Raw genomic sequence first — 8,386 nt, 5'->3', positions numbered from 1 at the left:
CCGTTGCCACTTGTCATCTATTTTTTCCTTTGGTGTCACATTCTTGATTAAAACTCGGTCATCAGCTTGTAAAGAAGAATGTCAAACCTTGCTGTCGTAATACTTCTTGTGGCGACCAGACTGCTTGTCCAAATTCTGCTGGCTACTTGGTAGGCGAAATCCAGCCGCTTCTTCAACTTGGCGGCATAGTTGTCTTTGTTGCTGGCTTGTGCGGTCTTTCACCCCAAGAAATGAATCTATAGCCGGTCGTGGGTGCCACTGAAAGAGAAGGAAGTATAGAGAGAACCCGGTGGACTCGTGTCGAGTGGAGTTGTAGGCCTGAACTAGTTGTGTCACATAGTCTTTCTAATTTGACTTCTCGGCTGGACCCAACGTACCTAGCATTCCCAACAAGGTCGCATGGAAGCGCTCAGTGACCGCATTTCCCATCGTGTAGTCCTGGTCTTCTCAACCCCTGAAATGTTACACAGTTCCCGGATGACTTTACTCTCGAAGTTTCGTCCCTGGTTACTATGTAGCCTTGCCGGAAAGGAGTAGTGTGGGAAAAGGTTCTCAAAAAGGACTCTTGCATTTGTTTGTGCCATTTGGTTATGAGTTGGAATATATTGGGCGAAGCGTGTGAAGTGGTCTGTGATGACAAGTATGTTCTCGTAACCACCCATGGACCTCTCGAGTGACAAGCAGTCGTTACATACTAACTCCATGGGATGTGTACTCTGAAATGGTACCAGGTGTGTTTGGGCTTTGGTTGGAGACTTTCTTCTGAGGAAGTTCGGGCAGGTTTGAGCCTTCTTGATCAAGGCCTGGCCAAAGGAATCTCTGCTTCACAAACCAAAGTGTCCTTTCTCTTCCCTGGTGACGAATATCATCATGGAGTCCCTTCAGGGCCCATTCCCTGTAGTTTTTGGCAAAACTAACTGGGAAACTGTCTGGTCGTCTATCTGGCACTGTCTGTATTAGACACCATCAGCACTCCTTTGTCTTAGGTACTTCTGTACTTCCTTATGTAGTGTAATGCTCAGGTGTTTTGTATTTTATTTCGGGTATTTCTTTCAGAAGTTTAAGATGATTTTAAAAATTATAGAAGATGAAAACTGTACATTTCATAAATTGACAAGTCAGACAAGATTTGACAATCTTCAGTAGCTTAAGGCTTGTTGAACTTGTAGGTATCCTTAAGTGATCGGGCAGTTAGATAATGTGTCTGCTGTGTTTTCCTGTATAATCCTTTATAAATTCAATATACTCTGTGATCAGAAGGGAGAGACTGCCCAAGTGGCGGACTAAGGGACTTGTTCCCGCTCTCATGAGCTGAAACTTAATAAGCTTTGTTAAGAGCTAGTTTGAAATATATTTATAATTAAGAAATGTTGTTAAATAGATCTGTAAACAGAACTGTTTTAAAAGACTTATTGAACATTGATTATATTCATGAAATTAGACTGAACATTCATAAGTATGTGCATTGCTCTTCGTAGTAAATAAAAATGTTAGAACTGTCCTAATGTGTTGTGTTCAAGACAAGCTTCAGGTACACTACGTTACACTTAGATAAGCTGGTCCTTGGACAGTTGAAGTCTGTTGTCAATGATGTTATATATCCTGGAAATGGTTGGATCTCTTAAAGGGAAACGCAATATTGTTCTTATGTTATTTCATCTGCTGGGATTTCTTAAATCATTTAAAGAAGTGAGAGAATTTACTAAATCGGAGTAAAAATGAGAAAGTTACGAGCATTTAAATATTTGGTCAAATTGGTGGTCATTTTGTTTCCATGGCAACAAAAAACCGCGGCGGATTTATTAAATTTTAGATACATATGTGAAATGTATTTACTTATTTCTGTAAAATAATTTCTCTACTTCAGCAGTGTGTAAATGACGTCATAAACACACTAAACTGGCTGCCTCAATGATCAGCCATTTTCTAAAATTTCAAACTGCCATATCTTTTTCAATAGTGGTCCGACTTTAAAAATTCTTTCAGCGTTATGAAAGGCGTGAGGATAGCTTTCATATGAAATTAACTTATTGTCAGGTTTTCCTTTAATTTTACACTTAATTGTTGCCGCTTCCAGTTGACATCACTCATATCTGCCGCCTGGAAAGTTGGTTCTGTCGGGGTTGACTCAAGGTTTCCGTCATCTGTGAGAACCAGAGACACAGTAAGTCAGTCCTGGCTTTGGCTTCTGTGCCATTACGCGACGGGACCAGATGACTCCCGCGCTGGTTCCTTAAGTAATATTAGGCCACAGCGCTAAGACTTTCCAAACACAATTGATAGTTTGAGGCTTTTCTATGACTAAAACATGATACTCACGAAAAAGTTTAAATTCAAGAATGAAGCAGTTCTTGCCCTCTATAATGCAGAGACAATTTATTTATACTTAGTTAAAAGCAATGATGAAGTTGAACAAATATTGTTTTAAGATTAATTTATCTCCAGCGCTCGAGACAGTAAGTTGAATGCTCGAGATAAGACGTCGTGCGCTCGAGATAAGATGTCGTACAATCGAAATAAGATGTTGTCCGCTCGAGAAAAGATCGGGATTAGATGTCGTGCTATAGTTATAAGTTTTCATGCGATCGAAATATCATGTAGTACACTCGAAGTAAGATGTCATGCTATCAAAGTAAGATTTTGTGATCTCGAGACCATTTCATCTTTAATCAAGAGGGTTAAGATGGATCTAGACTGATCACCTGAGTTTCACTGTTTAAAGCAGATATGAATCTAATCCACCACTAGCGACCATGTTTGTAATCAAATCAAGAAATCTGAAGTCTTAGATTAATGTTCCCACAAAGACTCTTTTGTTAACATATTATTAAGCCAAGGCAAATAAACAAATCAAGCCGCGTTCATGGTGGCTGTATCCTAAAGAAAAAAATAACAAATCTTTTTCTACAGATTCTATACCAACTTGTATACAATGCTTTCAAAGGTAAGTCAGAACGGTTAAAACAAAAATGACTTGGTCTCTGTGTGTATATTTGCGTTACCGGTGAACCATATGGGAAAGCGCATTCTAAGTTGATAATTCGTGTAAGTTGTAAATTATGCCACCATTATGTCATGAAGTTGTTGTATCTAACATCATTATGTATTCTTCGTTGTCATCTCACGATGCACTCCACAGTGTTCCGACTTTGATGATATTTCTATGTTCAATCTGTATTCCTGTTTTTTTTTTTTTTTTGCGTGGTGCTAACTCTCTAGATTAAAGTAAAATAGCGAGGTGTGAAGACTCATTTTGTCGCTAAACCAGGCGTTTATTTCCCCCTCCCGGCAAATTGCATGGACAACATGGTGATCTCATAGAAGGCTTCCCCTACCGGACATCCTTATATTCTGGCATCCTTATATTCTGTCATCTTATCTACCAATGCTCAGTGCCCCGGGGTGTTTATATTTGATGTCTTCTTTTGTCTTTGATAAACCAGCTGAAAGCGCAAACATCTTCCAGAAAAGAACCGCCAGGAATGGTGATCCGACATCGAATTAGGAGGGTGTCATAACACGACGTGCACGCGGCGGTGGCTAGGTAAGAGCATAATCTGGTTAACCATTTAAAGTATTTATAAATAAATGACTGACCAGATTCCATCTGATAACGGTATTCTAAGGTAACTTAAAAAGTACAGTAGCATTGTTTGTTAATAGCATCAAAGTACATTGAGCGAATCATTGTTTCAAGACGATCAAATAGACAGATATATGAGCATTTGATTTGAAATCAGTGTAAGTTAATTTCGAATTAGACTGTCGTATTATGAAATGGACTTGTTGCTGTAATATCAAAATCCTCGTTTCCATTAATACCAATATGGAACTGGACAAAATAAGACTGAACTTTAAAAAAAATACATGAATCCTGAGAAATATACTACCGGTTGTCAGATTTTTAACCTTTCTGGTACATAATAGTGTTTGGCTTAAGTTGGTGCCAGGGAGCACTGTACTGTTGTATATTTCACTTCCTCTCATAAACAGGTGCAAACAAACCGAATCTATTATTATTTTGCTTGCTTACACATGTTTTTCTTATACACATAAAAATGACGTAAACATGTTCTAGCCCAATGTAAAATTGAGCCTTGATAAATTATAGAGTTTACTATTCCAAGCCGATGGAAGTCTTAAAGGATCTAAGCCAATTCTTGGCTTACAAGTACACTATCAGTTCTCGTCAAGGAACGCGGGGGCATCCGTTGCAGATTTGTTAACACCTTGGAATCTCTTGCCCCTCACCGCTGTAGGTTTGAAACCACGCTTCGGTTCTTTCATGCAAGTAAGCCGTCTAGCTGGCTAATGGAAGGTCGTTGGTTCTATCAAGGTGCCCGAGTTGGTACCTAGGGTCGTCATTTGACCTATAAATTATGTTGGTGCGAGTTAAACCCAACAAAAACGAAACGAAATTTTCAGACAACACTAAACCCGGGAAGTAATTTTACGCACAAGATGCTGTATTGTTTTTTAAATAGAAAGTTAGGAATTTCTGTTTGATATTGCTTTATAATAGCTATGCATTTTATTGATTTATAATATCAAAAAAGAATCGAGACTCTGAGGTCAAGTAATATACTAGTATCGTGTGGTTCATAATAATGAGTATCATCTTGTTTCAGGTCGCATGCTTGAGTCAGCCTGTGGCAATTAATTTGTATACATGTATGGAAAATCTTGAAATACGGATGAGGGGCATCATGGATTTTTTCCTGTTCAAACAATATTAGAAGTCAGACTTAAAACACACACACACGCGCGCGCACGCACGCACGCACGCACGCATGCACGCACACACACACACACAAGAACTGTCAGAGGACAGTAACGTTCGACTATTCAACAGCCTTGTCAATTGAATGAATACAAAAGTAAAGAAAAGGCACAATTTTGTAAAACTGCAAAACTGGGTTATGAAACCTGCACAGTGCTTATCAACTCATAACAGTGGACAATTGTGTGAAGTTTCAATCCATTCTCATAAGTGGGGACTGAGATATCAGCTCACATACACAAACTTAAACAAAAACTGCTAAGTCGAAAAGGGGAATAATTTTGTAAAAGTGAAAAGTAGAGTTATGGAACATGTGCACTGCATGTCAGATCATGACAGTGAACAAGTGTATGAAATTTCAATCCATTCGCATCAGTGGGTATTTAGATACTAGCTTACATATAAAACCTTAACCAAAATCTTCTAAGAGGAAATAGGGACATAATTTTGTAAAAATGCAAGGTAGAGTTATGGAATTTGTGCACTGCATGTCAAATCATGACAGTGAATAAGTGTGTGAAGTTTCAATCCATTCCCATAAGTGGTTACTGAGATACCAGCTTACATACAAAAACTTAACCAAAAACTGCTAAGTCGAAAAAAGGGCCTTAATTTTGTAAATTTGCAAAGCAGAGTTATGGAACCTGCACAGTAAATGTCAGATCATGACAGTGAACAAATGTGTGAAGTTTCAATCCATTTCCATTAGTGTTTACTGAGACAAAACCTTAACCAAATATTTCAAAGTCGAAAAGGGGGCATACTGTTGTAAACAAGCAAAATAAAGTTATGGAACATGTGCAGTGTAAGTCAGTTTATCTCAGTGAAATGCGGACGCTAACGCGGACACAGCTCTTACAGTAACACTCACTTTGAAAGAATTACCGACAAGTATTTTTTGTTTGTTTCTTTTATTATTTCTAATCATGCAACTTCAATTTCATCCAATCAAAGATCTAATTCTATATGTACAGCTCCGTTCAGTAAATATTATACCAAAACTGCAGAGATGCATGAAAATTGAGAATGGTTGTTGATGCACATATGCATATGTTAAGTATATGTGCGTGTTTCTCCCGTTTTTATGTAAACGTTCTTACTTTGAATGTACTGTTAAGCGAAAATATAACCAGCTAAAGTAAATGTACTTATTATTTATAAATTTTCCGTTGATTCCAAAGCATAATTTTGTCAAGTTATTACAAACCATGTTAAATGCCTTTTTACACTGTTTATACGATTACTGCTCCCTTCAAAATGTCTCCTGTAAAGTTTTGTATAAATTTATTATTGTACAACATTAACTGAAAATTAACTAAAAGCTATACATACTAAATAAGTAGCATTGACGCCCGTTCAAAATGTACCTTTTTCACAGAGACTCGTCTGATCATTAAAAAGCAATATACATTACACTTATATTGATGTATCGAATGACAAGTGTCAAGGTAATGTGCACAAGTCAGAATGTTTAATTTCAGCTAAATTTCTTTTTTTTTTAACGTGATTATAGTCATATTAATTGATTTATAGATAGGTTTACTACTTCAATGAAGTTGTGGACATTTATTTTTATTGTAAAGATATTGTAAGCTACTTTTGTTTTGCATTATTGCCGCTGGTTTTTCTTTGAAGAGCTGGTGAAGCCTTGCAAAATGTCCTACGTATTTCCTTCTCGTCAAGTAGTTAAAGAAAGGAAATAAAAATGGAAAAGATCCTCTTTGAGTCAATGTATTTGTATTTCAGAGAAATCGTTTAAATATAAAACAGCATTTTGAACATTTCTTAAACTGGTTGTAAGTTATGTGTGACATGATAATAGAAATATTTAAACGATACGTATACTATCTATGGTAATACTTGACCAATGTTAAAAACAAACTAGTGTCCTTTCAGTTTTGAAAAGATGTATTTGTACTTACTATGTATTCAAGAATTTTATTTTGATGTAAAGTTTTGCAGATTTCACTCTAGCATTGTAAGTGTAGGAATTTTAAATAAGAAATTCGAACTATATAATAAAAAATAAGAGATTTGTTTCTATGTATATTTCATACCAAGACATGTGATCGATACCTTTCAGAGATTATTATCTACATCAAGTTTGTTTGTTAGGATACTTATCATCAAGGAGATGTTAAGATTGTTTATCATGCAATAAAGCCATTCAAGTCTTAATGCAATTACTTGGGACGCTGTGTCTGACTTGCCACGTGGTAGTACAGAATCCTGGCGCGCTTTTTATAGGCATTTCGTTGCTCCTTATTTTGATAAACTAATCATGTGATGTATGATTAAAAAAATTATTGGATTATTTGGTTTTCCGTTAGAAGTTACATTATTTTATATATCGTTCAGTTTTACCAGCGGAGAATTTATATTGTTTTATAATTATTTATTAGTTGTTTTATTTGTGAAATACCAGATTTCTCATACTGAAAACTTAATAGAAATAAGAATACAAACTGTGTTGTTTTCAATACAAAAACACATACATAATAGCTAATTACAATTGTACCGAAAACCACTGCACAATAAATTTCTTATAGAGAAATTGGATATTTTCACTAAAAAGTGTAACAATCAACGGTGGTTTTCAGTTACTCCTGTTTAACGAAAAACTTGTCCAATTCCGGACATTGCTTTAGTAACCGCAATTGTCAAGAAGTACAGACTGATTTTGCACGTCTAAAACTATCCGACACGTTTAGAAAGAACATGGTGATACGTTTTATTATTGAATTAGAATGAATTTGTCAAGGTCTACAAATGAGGAAACCAAATTCAAGAAATTTCAATTCGAACTGAAAACTGTAGAAATCGTTTTTAAAGAGCTTTTTAAGTCTGAATTAAGTATTGTAATATTGAAGCATTTGATATGACAGTGACGTATTGTTACAGTTTAGCTGAAATTCGAGGAATTGCGTTCACAAGAAAGTTCCTATACATACATACATACATACATATTATTATTATTATTATTATACCAGATTTATATAGCGCCCTTTTCATGATAAACACGTTCAAAGCCGCTTTACATATAGCAAACGCAGCCACACAGGGCACGAAATTCATCCTCTACTAGTACAGACTAATAGTGATCTGACCAGAGGGACAGAGTAAGATTAAGCCCCCAGAACAGATAGAGAGAAATCCTTTATAGATACAGGCCTGTCCGGCTAACTTAACCTAGCTCTTTGCGAATAGACAGTCTAGTTCTTTAACGTGCTCGGCGTATAGCACCGATACACGCGAAGCCTTCTTTCCTGGGAAGAACCAGTACAGGCCTCTTAGTTAGGTAGGAGACACTCAAGAGCACCTCAGAAATATCCAGTGCCTGGACTGGGATTCGAACCCCGGACTGGCGGAAGCGTGCAATTAAATTAGCAGTAACTAATGGTATATTATTTATGTGACAGAGATGTAAATACTAATATTTCAATGGATACAAATTCAGAATTCAATTAATTCTAAGAAATCTTCTTTCCACAAGCCCTCAGCTCTCGAACTCGGCACCTCTTATTCCCCCTCCCCTCCTCACTTCCATCTTTGATTGTTCATCTTTGCCGCCTTTCCTATTCTCCTGCAACTGTCACTTCTTTCATT

The sequence above is a fragment of the Mercenaria mercenaria genome, chromosome 4 (assembly GCF_021730395.1).
Source record: "Mercenaria mercenaria strain notata chromosome 4, MADL_Memer_1, whole genome shotgun sequence".
NCBI classification, from domain to species: Eukaryota; Metazoa; Mollusca; class Bivalvia; order Venerida; family Veneridae; genus Mercenaria; species Mercenaria mercenaria.
This window is presented reverse-complemented; position numbering follows the sequence as displayed.